This window comes from Mustela lutreola, chromosome 1 (assembly GCF_030435805.1).
Source record: "Mustela lutreola isolate mMusLut2 chromosome 1, mMusLut2.pri, whole genome shotgun sequence".
NCBI lineage: Eukaryota > Metazoa > Chordata > Mammalia > Carnivora > Mustelidae > Mustela > Mustela lutreola.
Window position 1 is genome coordinate 30,588,227 of NC_081290.1, and position 16,965 is coordinate 30,605,191.

A 16,965-nucleotide genomic window follows, 5' to 3' on the forward strand; every position below is an offset into this window, starting at 1 on the left:
TACAGATGAGAAAACTGAATCTCAGAGAGATTTTTAACACTCATTCTAGTTACATAGATAAGAAAAAGGAGACCACAATATGAACCTGGATCTAAGTTTAATGGAAATTTTCTACTGTACCTCAATGCATTTATCTAATATTTATTTAAGATCAGTTGAAGAAAGAGACTCATGTAAACTCCTACTTAAAATCTCCTGGATAACTAACAGAAATCTCAAGAATTGCATGTCCAGAACCAAGCTAACTGCCAAACATCCTCCCCTCAACCGTACCACCACTGAAACAAGGCAAAACAAAATTTCTTGATTGTTCTCAATAAATGGTACTACAGTGTGTCCCTGAAATCCCTGCCCCAAGCCCAAAGGTCTACCTAGGTTCTTCCTTTTCAATCACTCTCCAAATCTCAATATTTCCATTTGCCTCTTTTTCTTCTGTGAACTCTAGTCAAAGTCAACCTATTTTTCCTTTAGAATATGACAAAATACCCCAACCATGCCTCTCTGCTTCCCTATATGTCAACCCCTCCCTCAGTTATCTGTTTTCACAATAGCCAGTGACATTTGGAAAAATCACAAGATCTTGATTTTGTAAGTTCTAAGAGACCTTTTAAGATCCCTCATATAAGTGACATCATACAGTATATGCCTTTCTCGGACTTATTTCCCTTAGCACAATACCTTCAAGATCCAATCACATTGTCAAAAATGTAAGCATTTCCTTCTTTCTGTGGCTTAGTAATATTCCATTGCATATATGCATATATATGTATCTATATGCATATATGCAATGGAATATTACCAAATCACATTTTCTTTATCCATCCATCCATCCATCCCTCCATGGACACTTTGGTTTTTTCCACGCCTTGGTTATCATGAATAATGCTGCAGTGAACATGGGAATGTAGATATGTCTTCAAGATAGTGATTTCATTTCCTTAGGTTCTATTTCATTTCCTTAGGTTCTATTCCTAGAAGTGGGATCATTAGCTCATACAATAGTTCTTTTATTTTAATTTTATTTTAATTTTTTGAGGAACCACTATACTGTTCTTTTGCTGTGAAGAAACTTTTTAGTATGAAATAGCCCCACTTTTTAAATTTTTCCTTTCATTGCTTTTGCTTTTTGTGTGATATCTAAAAACTCATTAATAAAACCAACAAAAATTAGCTTCTTTCCCCCTCTATGTTTTCTTCTAAGAGATGTACAGTTTCAGGTTTTACATTGTCTTTAATGCATTTCAAGTTAATTTCTGTCAGTGGTGTAAAATAGGGATGTAGTTTCATTTTTTTACATATGAAAAACCAGTTCTCCAAAGAACATCTACTAAAAAGACTCACCTTTGTTACTGAGTATTTTTGGTTCTCTTGTGAAATATTTGTTGACCACATGTAGGGGTTAATTTCTGAGCTCTTTATCCTCTTCTAGTTGTCTATATGTCTGTTTTTATGCCAGTACCATACTGTTAGATTATTGCAGCTTTATGGTATAGCTTCAAAATAGTCTGATGCTTCCAGCACTGTTCCTCCTAGCCAAAGATTGTTTTGGCTAGTTGGGGCTCTTCTGTGGTCCAATACAAATTCTAGGATTTTTTTTCTGTTTTTGTGAAAATGTCACTGGAATTTTGATAGGAATTATGTTTAATCAGTAGATCACTTTGGGTAGTATGGGCATTTTAAAAATACTAATTTTTACAATCCATGAACACAGGATATCTGTCCATTTATTTGTGTCTTGTACTATTTATTTCATTAAGGCCTTATAGTTTCCAGCCTACAGAATTTTCACCTTTTTGGTTAAATTTATCTCTAAGTATTTTGTTGTTTTTGATGTTATTGTAAATATAATGGTTTTATTTCTTTTTTAGGTGTTTTATTGGCAATGTATAGAAATGCAACTGTGTTCTATAGGTTGAGTTTGTATCCTGAAACTTTACTGAATTTATCGATTAGTACTAAGAGTTTTTCGGCAGAGTCTTTTAGGGTTTTCTCTATGTTAAATCATCTCCTCTACAGACAATGATGATTTTTACTTCTTCCTAACCAATCAGTTTCCTTTTCCTTCATTTTCCTGCCTAATTTCTCTGCATAAGAATTCTAGTACTATGTAAAATTTGTGAGAATGGGCACCCTTGCCATATTTCTAACCTTAGAGGAAAAAGGAGCTCTTTACTATTTGTATGATGTTAGCTGTGGGTGAGTCATATGTGACCTTTATTGTGTTTATGTTTGTTCTTTCTATACCCAATTTCTTTTTTTTTTTCCTCCATCATGAAAAGGTGTTGGAATTTCATCAAATTCTTTTTTCCTCAATCTATACCTTTAAATCAAGAGAACAGAAAGATGTCAACACCAAAAGGAACTAGGAAAAGAATAACAAACTAAGCCCAAAATTGGCAAAAAAAAGAAATAGTAAATATTAGAGCAGAAATAAATAAGGGGCACCTGGATGGGTCAGTCAGTTGAGCGACCAACTTTTGATTTCGTCTCAGGTCATGATCTTGGGGTTTGGGGATCAATTCTTGTGTCAGGCTCTGCACTTAGTGCAGAGTTTGCTTAGGATTCTCTCTTTCCTCTTCTGTCCCCTTGCTCGTGCTCTCTCTCTTTCTCAAATAAATACAAATTAAAAATAAGTAACTGACGGGACACCTGGGTGGCTCAGTGGGTTAAAGCCTCTGCCTTCGGCTCAGGTCATGATCTCAGGGTCCTGGGATCAAGACCAGCATCAGGCTCTCTGCTCGGCAGGGAGCCTGCCTCCCCCTGCCTCTCTGCCTACTTGTGATTTCTGTCTGTCAAATAAATAAATAAAATCTTTTTAAAAATTAAAAAAAAAATAAGTAACTGAAATAGACACTAGAAGGACAATATAAAAAAATTTATGAAACTTAATTTTTTAAAAGGATAAACAGAATGGACAAACCTTTAGTGAGACTAATCAAGAAGGAAAAGAAAAGTCTCAAATCAACAAAACTAGATGAAAAAGGGCACATTACCACTGACACCACAGAAAAGCTAAGAATTATAGCAGGCTATTATGAACAATTTTTGCCAACAAATTAGATAACCTATTAGAAATGGATACATTTATAGAAATATTTAATCTTCTAAGACTGATCATGAACAAACAGAAAATCTGAACAAACCAATAATAACTAAGAAGATTAAAGCAGTAATTTTTAAACTTCCCTCAAAAGAAGAGCCTGGAACAGATGGTTTTACTGGTAAATTCTATGGTAAATTCTACCAAATATTGAAAGAAAAAGTAAGGCCAATCCTTTCTCAAATTCTAAAAAAAAAAAAAAAAAAAAAAAAAAAAAATTGAAGAGGGGAATTATTCCCAACTGATTTTTTTTAAAAGATTTTATTTATTTATTTGACAGAGAGAAAGAGATCACAAGTAGGCAGAGAGGCAAGCAGGGGATGGGGAGTGGGAAACAGGCTCCCAGCTGAGCAGAAAGCCCAATGTGGAGCTTGATCCCAGGACCCCTAGATCATGACCTGAGCCCAAGGCAGGGAAGTTTTGGGAACTTTTGCTTTTCCTGCATCCCATTATTTTGTCATGTTGGGCTTGGTATGTTGTTTTGTTTTTCTCAAGATATTTTTTTCCTTATGATTTCTTCCTTGGACTTTTGGAAGTTCAAGAGTGTCTTGTTTAATATCCATACGTTGGTAAATTTTTCAGTTCTTCTCCTATTACTAATTTTTAGCTTCATACCACTGTGATCAGAAATAATATTAGATATGATTTCAATCTTAACTTTCTTAAGGTTGTCTGTAGTCCAACATATAATTTATTCTGGAGAATCTTCCCTCTGCATTTGAGAAGAATGCATATTCTGGTGCTGTTGGATGGAATGTTGCATATATGTTAGAATCACTTGGTCTATAGTGTTATTCAGGTATCCTGTTTCCCTCTTCATTTGTCATGTGGATAATCTATCAACTGTTGAAAGTCCCCTATTATTATTGTCTATATCTCCCTTTCATTCTCTTAATATTTGCTTTAAATATTTAGGTCCTCCTACATTAGAATGGACACATACTTACAGCTGTTACATCCTCTTAATGAATTAACCCTTCAGTTATTATTTGTCTCTTGTGACTTTCCATTACTTCCTTAAACAATCAGAATAATTATATTCTTTTCCCAATAAATGCATTAATTAACTTAAGAATAAATGGAGGCTTCATTGCCTTCTAAATTTAACATATTATGCTATTTATGTAAATGTAATCGGATTGAGTAAAAATCTTCGTAATTGTGTTCAATACAGAAAACAATTGAAGTAGATGAAAATGCAACCAACTGGAAATTATTAAAAACTATCTTAGTTGGGACACCTGGGTAGCTCAGTGGGCTAAAGCCTATTCCTTTGGCTCAGGTCATGATCCCAGGGTCCTGGGATCAAGGAGGCATTGGGCTTTCTGCTCAGTAGGGAGCCTGCTTCCCTCCCCTCTCTCTGCTTGCTTGTGATCTCTGTCTGTCAAATAAATAATATCTTTAAAAAATAAATAAATAAAAATAAAAAATATTTTAGTTAAATCAGTAATAAAATTTTAATTATTATCATATATGAGCTATCTTACTTTTCAAACTATTTAAGTTGGAACATATTCTACCTGTAAGTTAAGTTCAGGAAAAACTGACAATAAAAAGACTGTATCATACACAAAGAAGTATTAACTCACATTTTTAGTCTAACGACAAATAGTGTTTACAGAACAAGTTATATAGCTCATTTTGCAATACAAAACAATCCTGAATATTTTTTTTCACCTTCAAATCAAAATTCAAATTAGAATCAGAAAGGAAATGATGTTCTTATTTCAGCAATGAACACATAAGTGACTTGATTTTTCTTAAGACTGCATTTTTTTTTTTTTTTTTTTTTTAAAGATTTTTATTTATTTATTTGACAGAGATCACAAGTAGTCGGAGAGGCAGGCAGAGAGAGAGAGAGAGAGGGAAGCAGGCTCCCTGCTGAGCAGAGAGCCCGATGCGGCTTAACCACTGAGCCAACCAGGCGCCCTTAAGACTGCATTTTTTAACATTCATCTGGGCATAACACTTTAAAGAGTTCCTTTCAATCCTTAAAAGACATCCAGTTTGTGACTATAAAATACACCTTTTTCAGCTCCACTTATTCTGCAGAAGGACCTTTCCATATCAAGGATTAACACAATATGCATCATGAGTTCAAAAATTTCAATTTGCAGCTATCCTTAGCAAATAATGAGAACCATCTGGACTGATTGATGTGGAGATTGAAAATAATTGATCCTGCAATTGAGAAGCTTTTATGAAACATGAAATTAAACAAGATGATATTAAGCATTCTAAAGTTCATCGGAATGACAGACCAATGTGTTACTAGCTGTTCATTTTTTTTTATATAACAAGCCTTGACTGGAAGAATACAACAGAAATAGAAGCTAAGAAAATCTAGATATTGATGTATTGATCAAAGTTCCACAGCTGGTTTACTTTGATACAACAAGCATTCTATGTGGTGCATAATCTTTGATTTCTTACCAAATGTCGCTTGTAGGTAAAACATTATTAATGGAATTACAATTATTAATAGTACAGATTGCCCTTAAAAAAAGCAAACGGTGTAGAAAAGAATTAGCTGTAATATTACCTTTGAATAAAAGTTTAGATTATTTCAAATCCTTTTCTTAATACCACCCTCTTGGAGAAAGAAATGCTCCAGAAGGCCAGTTAAATATTGCCTGACTTTAAGTGCAAAGTTTGAGATAAGCAGAGCTTATTCTTCCCATCTTAAGAATAGATAGCTAAATCCCCCAGAAGTTACATCATTTGCTCTAGACTGAGTGAGTGGTAAAATAAGGTAAGACCCCAGATTTTTACATTGTTAATTTATAACCTAAAATATATTCTACTATATCACATTGCTTCTTGATAGGGAAACACAGATGAATGAAAGCATAAATATTGCTTTTCTAGAATTTTTTTTTTTCCATTATTCCATATTGCTAATAATTCTGTTTATATTCCTATAGAAAAAGACATTGACTCATGGGAGTTCTTCCACACTTGCATTGTATTCAACTACATCACTAATTTAGACACTACTCACAATTTTCCAACATAAAAAGACATCTGACAACAATGGCCATTGTGACTCCAGTTTGAATCAGAAGACATGCCTTTTGTGACTTGAGGAAGACATCTCAGAATTTTTATTTTTTAATTATTTTTATTTTTTTTTAAGATTTTATTTATTTACTTGACAGAGATCACAAGTAGGCAGAGAGAGAGAGAGGAGGAAGCAGGCTCCCCGCTGAGCAGAGAGCCTGATATGGGGCTCGATCCCAGGATCCTGAGATCATGACCTGCGCCGAATGCAGAGGCTTAACCCACTGAGCCACCCAAGTGCCCTGACATCTCAGAATTCATGAATGTTCACAAAGTGATATAAAAGAAAAAGACCTGAGCCTGGTAGAAAGCAGTACTACCATTTCTAGAAATGCTCAAGGCTACAAGAATCTTCTCAAAATCTGAGCATAAGGTACAACAATGGCATCTTATGATATAATCTTGGACATAAAGGACATAATTCTCAGTAAGAAGCACTATAAAATGTGACAAATTTTTAAATGTGACTAAGAAAGAAGCTAATAACCCTGTTGTACATCTCATTCCTAGAAGTAAATTAATCTAGCCCGACATACAGAAACATAATACATGTATTCAGAAAGATGAATGAATATTCATATTATATCAAATTAATATTTATATTATATTAAAAACAAATTGTATAATATATAGTTATGGAATGATGCATAATTATTTAGGAAAATAATATACTTTTTGTTTCTCTAAAGCTGCTAGAGAGACTTCATGTAGAAAATGAGATTTTATGAGTAATCCTAAGAAAAAAGACATCTTGAAAGATTGTGGAGAAAATGACTTATTTCAGAAATAAAACAGAGGTTGAGAAAGCTCAAAGGCAAGAAGTAAGGAATCAGTGGTTGGTATAAATGAACTCTTTAAGGCGATAAGATGTTTCTGCCCAAGTAGTGAGTCTACCCTATTCTGTTTTATTATCTAAACAGTCGTAACAAGAACCCATGTGTGGGTATATGTTGGAAGTTTCCCTAACGTGGGTATCCTGCAGAAGCTGGGGTCAAGTACACTGACTGAAGATATCCATCAACCCATGAGCAAATCAGAATGAAATGTCATACGTCTCTTTGCTGCCTTACCAGAGCAAACCTGTCTCTTACACTATGTAGGACAAAGTTTTAGTGCTCAGAGAAAGAGGTGATATTAATAACCTGCTTGAGGCTAGATGAGAAAAAAGGAAACTGTGAGTTCCTGCTTATTCAAAGAAATTCATATTGCATTCCTCTTTATAGGATAGATTTACCCTAGGTCATAAGAGTTAAAAACAAATGAAAAAAAAAAAAATCCTAGCCTCTACCTTATCTCCCCCCGCAAAAAGCTTTGTTTCAATTAGTTTTTTTGGAAGGTATCTCTAATTTTTTTTTAAAAGATTTTATTTATTTATTTGACAGACAGAGATCACAAGCAGGCAGAGAGGCAGGCAGAGAGAGAGAGGAGAAAGCAGACTCCCTGCTGAGCAGAGAGCCCGATGTGGGGCTCGATCCCAGGACCCTGGGACCAGGACCTGAGCTGAAGGCAGAGGCTTTAACCCACTGAGCCACCCAGGCACCCCGAGGTATCTCTAATTTTATCAAAATTAAATAAATGCTATAACTGCAACTATACATTATGTCAAATATGCCCCATATATTCTGAACAGTTTTAATATTTTTCTTATATTTACACTAATGTTGTTGTTACAACTGACAAGGCATACCAGGTGAATATCAGTTTGAGAGGTAGATACTATCATTGTTGATTTCATATTACATGAGGCAATTCAGAAACAGAAAAATTGAGAAACTATCCAAGATTTTCCAGCTATTAAGTAGCAGACTAGATGTTCAACACAGTTTCGCTTCAGAGACTGGCTTGTTAACCTCCCTGTTTTATTTGCTATTAGATCTTCAATTCCTCATGTAGCAAGAGGGTGTATGGGAGTAAGAAATAATATATGAGCTGATAAGCAAACTGCTATAACAAATTAAAATGAAAGATGTATAATAATTCTCAACAATATGAACACTGTTCTATAATAGTCCAGAGCTTGTGTTCTGACCAGCAGGTTTCTGTTCTTCAGGAAATGATTCAGGGCCCCAAGAAATCCCTTTCATTGCACTGCCTGTCCTCTTATAGGACTGTATTATCATCTTCACCATGGAAAGAGGAAAGAAGAGCAGAAAGGAGGCCAATCTACATTCTTAAAAGCCTTGGTCCAGCAATGGTACACATCATTTCCATGCACACATCATTGACAAGAAGTTGTCACATAGTCACACCTAATTTGAAAATGTACTCTAGCTATAAGCAGAGGAAGAAAAGGAAAGTGATTTGGGGGAAACTTAATAGTCGTTGCCATAATCAATTGACCATGAATAGATCCAATAATTGGTTAGATCAGTTTAAAAATTTCAGTGAAGTTGAAAACAATACCAATATATAGCTACCTATGAAAAATATTATAGTAAAATTTTTAATATTAACAATTCTTTTAAATCACCATGTGTTTCCAACCTTCCATATTAAAATTATAAATTATGTCTCCAGTGAATGTTAGTGCATATTTAATATTGCAGGACTCTACTGAGGGTTAATTGAGCCCACTGACATTCCCTGATAAGTTTTGATCTCCTCTAAACTAATCAGGTAAGTTTGATTTTGTTTGAAATTTTCAGTTAAATGTGAAATTGAAACAATTTCTCACCATACACAATATGTAATTAAATAACAGTTGCGAATAAATGCTTAAAACATATGGGGTGAAACATACTTTTCCCACCTACAGACATCAGATATAAAAGTGAAAAAATTATCTCAATAACTTCATTAGTTGGTTTATGAAAAGATTGTTTTATCTCTTTCTAATAAACACTAGAATAGACAAGAGAGTTGCCATTTCCAATAGGACGCTGAAATATTCTCATTATGGGTCAGTATAATAAGCGCAAATGTGACTTCCACACCTCAGCTTGGTGGATCCCAAACATGTGGCCTTGGTAAAGTTTCTTAGATATTTCTTTGATTTTCATTTTAATAATTCATAAAAACAAAACAAAATACCTGCTTTGGAAGTTTATTCAGAAGATTGAGAGAACACTTAAGAAGACCTCAGTCCAGAAAGAGGAACCCTCCCATACAGTTGCTGGGAATGCAAGCTGGTGCAACCACTCTGGAAAACAGTATGGAGTGTCCTCAGAAAATAGAGCTACCCTACGACCCAGCAATTGCACTACCGAGTATTTACCCTAAAGATACAAATGCAGTGATCTGAAGGGGCATGTGCACCCCAATGTTTACAGTAGTAATGTCCACAATAGAAAAACTGTGGAAAAAGCTTAGCTCCTAGATGTCCATCAACAGATGAATGGATAAAGAAGATGTGGGGTGTGTGTGTGTATGTGTATTCATGTGTATACATCCATATATATATATTTATACTACATATATGTGCAATAGAATACTATGCAGCCATCAAAAAATGAAACCTTGTCATTTGCAATGATGTGGATGTAACTAGAGATATTATGCTAAGCAAAATAAGTCAGTCAGAGAGGGACAATTATCATATGATTTTACTGATACGAAGAATTTGAGAAACAAGAACAAGATGAAATCATAGAGGGAGACAAACCACAGAGACTCTTAATCTCAGGAAACAAACTGAGGGTTGCTGGAGGGAGGGGGATGGGAGGGATGGAGTGGCTGGGTGATGGACATGGGGAAGATACATGCTATATGAGTGCTGTGAATTGTGTAAGACTGATGAATCACAGACCCGTACCTCTGAAACAAATAATGCAGTATATATATGTTAATTAAAAGAAGAAGAAGACAATGACCTCAGTTCAGCAGTGCCTGAGTGGCTCAGTGGGTTAAGCATCTACCTTTGGCTCAGGTCATGATCCCAAGGTCCTGGTATTGAGTCCTGCTTTGGGCTCCTTGCTTGGTAGGGAACTTGCTTCTCCCTCTCTCTCTCTCTCCCCTGATTGTGTTCTCTGGCTCTCTCTCAAATAAATCAATAAATTCTTAAAAAATAAACAAACAAACAAACAAACAAACCTCAGTCTTTTTGTCTGCATGGGCCATCAGTAGTATCAGTTTTCTTTCCAAAATCTCATCCCCTAACATTGCCAATCCTCCTCACACTGCCTACCTGTTTACTTAGAGAAAATATGCTTCACTTTTACTGGCAGAAGAAAAGCCTGGGTTTTAAAAGTAGAAAGTAAGTAGGGATTTCATTTGTTGTTTTTAATTATGTCCATATAATATATTTATTTGGTGTTGAATAGCTTATACCCAGAGTGCAATTATTAATCTTGATTTATTTAATCCACATTGAAGCTTAAATGTTTACAATGTTATCCTAAGTATTAATTACTTCTAGTATTGGTAGTATTGTATTATAGTACAGTTCATAGTTTAACAATATAATCAGCATTATATACATTACAACTAGAGGAAACAAAGCATGATATACACCATTTCCCTTGTGACTAATAAGGAACGGTATTCTGTCTTCTAATCCATGTCCACAGCTACTGGTAGAATATAGCTGCTTCCTCTCTATAAAACATCACAAGCACCACTGCTGAGATATTTATTTCATAGAATCTTCACAATTAAATATAAGTTATGTTTTAAAGATTTTTTAAAGGATTTATTCATTTTTGAGAGAGAGAGAGCATGTGCAAGAAGATGCAGAGAGAGAGGGAGAGAGAATCTCCAGCAGACCACATGCTGAGTGTGGAGCCCAAAGTGGGGCTTGATCTCACCACCCTGAGATCATGACCTGAACCAAAACCAAGAGACAGATGTCTAACCAACTGAGCCACCCAGGCACCCTTGAGCCACACAGGTACCCCTAAATTATTATTTGAGTATTCAATTTATCAGGGAATAATAATTTTCTAATGGAACATAGAATGATACTACACACAAACCTTGGTTCATGACACACTGTAATTATTGATATGAATCTGAGCCCTTATTACTTCATTTATTTAAATACATATTTATGTATTTTTAAGACTCTAATGAATATTTGTGAATTTAGTACCAAATTCAATTACTAGATCTTTAAAAATAATTTACATGTACTCATGTGTTTAATGTACTTTTCCTTATCCTATAACAGCATCTATAACCAGAAGTATTGCTGTTCTGTATTTAAATAATGATTTTATGTTTGTAGGCATGTGCATGTGAATTTGTATATGTATGTGTACCATAAATCAAAAAGAAAATGAGAAAAAACTCAACAGCGCAATGGATGAGAAGCCTAAATAGTCACTTCTTCAAAGAGGGGATCCAAATGTCCAATAAAATATAATGATAGGCTCAAACTTGGCATCATATAGAAGCAACTGAAGTTCATTATGAGCACTGTTTTTATCCATTTGATTGGAAATAATAAAAAAGTCAAACAGTATTAAATTTAAGAGGTTGGGAATGAATAGAATTTCTTACGTACTGGTGGGATAAAATTTTTGAAATATTTTGTTACTGCGACTTAATTTACATTATTACCTTTGTCCTGGTCTTGCTTCATTGAATCAGTTAGGATATGCACCTCTGTTGCTAACAGTAACATGAATTTTAAAAAGTTAGACAAAATAATTCTAAAAATAAAAAAAATGCACGATGAGGCAGAAGAAGTCTTACAAATCTTCCCCATATACTATCATTCCAAACGTGCATACAAATACACATACTCTCGTCTGGCATAAAAACTTTCTGAATAATTTTTTGAACTTTTGGGAACTTGAATAGAAATAATCTCACTTTGACAACAGAAGTATTATAGCATTTAAATGTAATTATTCAACCGTGCTGAATTTAAACCTGGAAGGGAAGTACAAGGGCTGGAGAAAGAAATACACAAAACTTACCACATAAAATACATAAAACTAGGGCCCTTCCAAATTTAACTATGTTAAACTCAAATACAAAATTACATTTCTGTTCTTTCAGAGAACCAAACAATAACATTTTATAAAATTTTTATTGATAATTGCAAAAGTCTTTTGTGAGTTATTGTTTAGTATTTATGAATTAGAACCAAAAAAATGGCATATACTGAATTTGCAGAAAACCTAATTCATAAGAAGGTAAATGACCAAATATTGCATATAAGGCACATAAGCATAATATTTATTACCATAGAACATATGTGTTCACCTGTATTTATTTCCATTTTCTATAATCAGATTAAGATATGTTAAAATATTCAGGAGTATTTGTGAATGCAATTGAGAGATCAATATTAAAATATTTATACCTTATTTAAACAACTCTTATCCTGCCCTTTAGGTTGATTCTTTCAGAGGCTGATGACTACAAAATTCACTAACCCTTTCCTTCTTAAATATTTCATGTTATCTCCTGTATGGTGGTTGATTTTATGTGTCGACTAGTGATTCTGCTTTTCTCCAGAAGCTTTACTAAAGCACCCTGCAATGGAAAATCTATGCTATGGGGAATGCCAGTCAAAACAACTAAGCAGTAAAGGCACTGAATGGCAATAATTTCAGACGCGTTTAGTCTTATGCCAAGTAACTTGAAAGCCTTGAAATTGACAGCTATTGAACATCTATTCTTTGTCAGTAATTAAATTTAAAATATTTTTACATCTTTCCAGCTTAATTCAATGCCTTGGAATTTGTATCACGCTTCTATGATAGACACAGTGGTGCCACTTTAATGTGCTCCGATTACCCTAACAAAATAACAATAACAGACTGGGTGACTTAGAGAATAGGTACTCATTTTCTCACAGTTCTGAAGGATTTCTAGCTTTCAGATCACTTCATGATCAAAGTGGTGGCAAATTTGGTTTGTGGTGAGAGTTATCTTCCTGGCTACATGATTCAAATGTCTCTTCCACTTCTTACAAGTGCACCAGCCCTACAGAATTAGTCCCCCACTCTCCTGACCTCATCTAATCTTAATTACCTCCTGGAAGGTCCTATTTCCAATACAGTCATATTATGGGTTAGGGCCTCAACATATGAATTTAGAGAGGCACATTACACAGTCTCTAACACTATCCAATTATTCTACCTACGCCCCACATATTTCCTAAGCCTACTACGGTTAGACGGGGACATTGACTAGTTGTAGCCAACAAGATTGTCACTTTGAGATCTAAGTATAAAAGAACGAAAACAGAGCTTTCTAGTGATCTCTTCCTCTGCCACCGTGACTGAGAAGACATTGTGCTCCAGACTATATAATACAGAATTGTGGAGCCTACAGCAGCCTGGGTCTCAGAGAGACTGCAGATCACAGCCCCCTTGCCAAACTGTATTGGGCATGTAACATTATTAGAAAATAATCATATTTAGCTTACCCACCGTAAAATTGAGGTTGCTTGTTATTGCCACTTACATGGATTTATACCCTACAGAGTGGTAGGTAGAGATGCAAAAGTCACCTTGGTTTAAATACAAACTCTGCCACATATGAAATGTGTAAACTCAGGGAAATCTCTTGATATTGTTCACATTCTTCATTTATAAAATGAGTAACTAATAATGCCTATTTCATAATAATGTCCATGTCATGAAGATTAAATGTAAAGTGCTCTCCAAAGCTTTGTTTAATAAAAAATTGATAACTGTCTGGGATTTTTATGTTGAGAATCTGTGGCTCAGAGTTTATACAAAGTTAAATATTCAGGGGCGCCTGGGTGGCTCAGTGGGTTAAAGCCTCTGCCTTTTGCTCAGGTCATGATCCCAGGATCCTCATGATCCCAGAGCCCTACATTGGGCTCTGTGCTCAGTAGGGAGCCTGCTTTCTCCTCTCTCTCTGCCTGCTTCTCTGCCTACTTGTGATCTATGTCTGTCAAATAAATAAATAAAATCTTAAAAAAAAAAAAGTTAAATATTCAGAGTAATGTGGGAAGTTCGTAGACAGTTGGTAAGGGCTAGAACAGAGAATAACAACTGAACTGTCAAGTCATTTGGCACTGTATAGATAAGATAGTGATACTCACGAAGTTAGTGATAGTGGTACTCACATATACAGAATGAGCTGAGAAAATGCAGGTTCACACCTAACCCCAAATATAAATATACATATATGTATATTTATGACCAAGAGAAATTCCCTTAGAATTTTTACTCATTCATGGACTTCAGAAGCCAAAATTACCACATCCACACAAGGACGAGGCATTATGTCTCCTGACTATTTGGGCATAAACATTAACATTCACTCATGATGTATGAAAAAGCAGTTCTGGTTGTTCTTGTTAATCTACAAAGATTCATTTTTATAATTTCCGTGGTCCACATACTCTCAAACTCCATAATTTCAATATTTTAAAAGAATATAGCAACTGTCAGAAAAAGTTTTATATTAAAATAAGTTGCAAACAAACAGATACTTCTCTGAGTTTAATGTGTTAAACTCTTCTGTAATCTCTTGGTTGTAGGGGATGTGCGCTGACATTGTCCTGAAACAGTAAAAATACTGTGCATCTCTAATGCATTTGGTCATATAAATGTCTCAGCTCTGGCAGTTTTCCTAAGGTGCCAAAACTGTATGTATCCCAGGGAGTCCCACCACAAGAAGCAAAGGAAGACTGAAAGCCAGGAGTTAGTTTGCACAATAGTATGGACAAGTTCCGAAGTCAGAGAATACAGGCTACCGCGCTCACTACTCCATGATGTTGGCCAAGTTACTGAGCATCTATGAATTTCTTTCTTTCACTTCATAAATATGAAATTTCAAAATGTAAATATTAAGTTGTTCAAAATGAAACTTGAAAAAAAGGAGGAGGGGGTCTACTACCCCCAGCCTAAGTTCATTCTCTAACTGAATGAGAATTCAATTAAAGTCTTAAGGACAATGCCTGAAACATAGTAAAACATCAATAAATGTTAACCTTTATTGTCAGCAACTAAGAAAATTTTAAACTCATGTTCTATTAAAAAATTTATTACAAATATTAACTTTCAGCACAGAAGAGGTGACACAGGTGCTGCTGCCTGTTGTCATCCTGGGTCTGGATTCGTCTGACACCAGCCACCTCTACCATGCCGCCTAAGTTCAACCCCAAGATCAAAGTTATATACCCGACATGCCCTGGTAGGGAAGTCAATGCCACATCTGCCCTGGTCTGGAAGATCGGCCCCCTGGGTCTGACTCCAAAAAAGGTTGGTGATGACATCACCAAGGCAACTGGTAAAGGGGAGGGTCTGAGGATTACAATGAAACTGACCATTCAGAATGATCCATATAGTAATGGACTGGAGTTGGAGACATCAGTAAGAACTTAGCTTAATATGTCACATATCGTTGAGGGACAGAGATCCAGTCACAAGTAGCAAGCCACTGCTCAGCTGCTTCAGGAAAACTACCCACTTGCCTCTGTGGCGCCCAGTGAGGATGATCAAAATGGTCCCAGGGGTGATGCTAGCTCGCAGTTTTCTCACATGCTGACTGAAAGGTTTTTTGCCGTGGCTCAACAGCTTTCGAGGCACGTCTTCAGTAGGATAATACCTAGGCATTTTGCGCAGTTTAACCACTCGGATACCACCGTTCTTGTCACCACCAACTGGTTTTGTGACAGTAGCAAGAACCTTCTCCTTCTTTTTCTTTTCAACCCTGGATTTAGCTGCCGAATACTTCCAGAAGAGGCCCAGACTGAAGTTGTACCTTCTGCCTCTGCCCTGATTATCTAAGCCTTCAAGGAACCACCAAGAGACAGAAAGCAATGGAAAAACATGAAACGCAGTGGAAATACTTTTAATGAGATTGTCAACATTGTCTAACAAATGTGGCAATAATCTTTAGCCAGAGAACTCTCTGGAACCATTAAAGAGATCCTGAGGACTGCCCAGTCCGTGGGCTGCAATGTTGATGACTACCACCCTCATGATATCACAGATGACATCAGTGGATTGCCCATCTAGTTACAACTGTAAAGCAAAATATTTCAGTAAAGGATTATTTTACAACAACAAATACAAAAATGTGTTATAATAATCAAGGGACAGAGACTAGAATGATCCATATAGTAATGGACTGGAGTTGGAGACATCAGTAAGAACTTAGCTTAATATGTCACATATAGTTGCAAACAGAAATATTTATACACATGTGTATATACACAAGTTAGTACACACACATGTGTTTCTTTGTGCTTTCAGCTGAGAGGTCTACCCCAGGAGCAAAGAGCACAGACCTTAATTTCTAATGCTGAACCAGAAGCTCCTTGGAGAAATGGCTGATTCAAGGACTGGAGAAGGAATTATAGAAGATAAGTGTGATATGTCAGAAATAAGAACATACTAAAAAACAAAACAAGCAAAAAATAAAAAATACAAAACATTTTTGGAGTTATGTGGGAGTATGTGAAAAGGACACAGGAGCCAACTAAAAGGTTCCCAGTAGCCCAAACTGGAAAATTTTGAGCAAAAAAAAAAAAAAAAACTCAGATTATTATCCAAGATATAAAATTAGTATCTGAGTTTATACCAATATATAAAAATAATTGAACAAATCAATGAATGGAGAAGAGACAATATCTCTTGCAGAAGAATGCCAGATAATTATGTAGATACTTTTCCCCTATAGGGGGACAGCATGAATCCCAACTCCATAAATGTGGATTATTGAGAGTGGCTCTTCCAAAGAGTAAAGACTCCAAAGAGTCTGTCCTGACCCAATCTTTGGGGCCAGGGCAGACATGGCATTGACTCCCCCACTAGTACATGTCAGGTGTATGACTTTGGAATTTTCTATTCTAAAAGTAGAAGGTTAGGGAAAGAGTAACTTTAAATTGGAGAAATCTGACAAACACTACCTCAGCCAGAGTTATCATCAGTAGT

At 35.4% G+C, this 16,965-nt stretch overlaps 1 pseudogene; it reads left to right on the top strand.

The window, feature by feature from the left end:
• The first annotated feature begins 15,156 nt into the window (after positions 1-15,156).
• On the top strand, positions 15,157-16,047 carry LOC131836676 (large ribosomal subunit protein uL11-like; annotated as a pseudogene).
• The last annotated feature ends 918 nt before the right edge of the window (positions 16,048-16,965 follow it).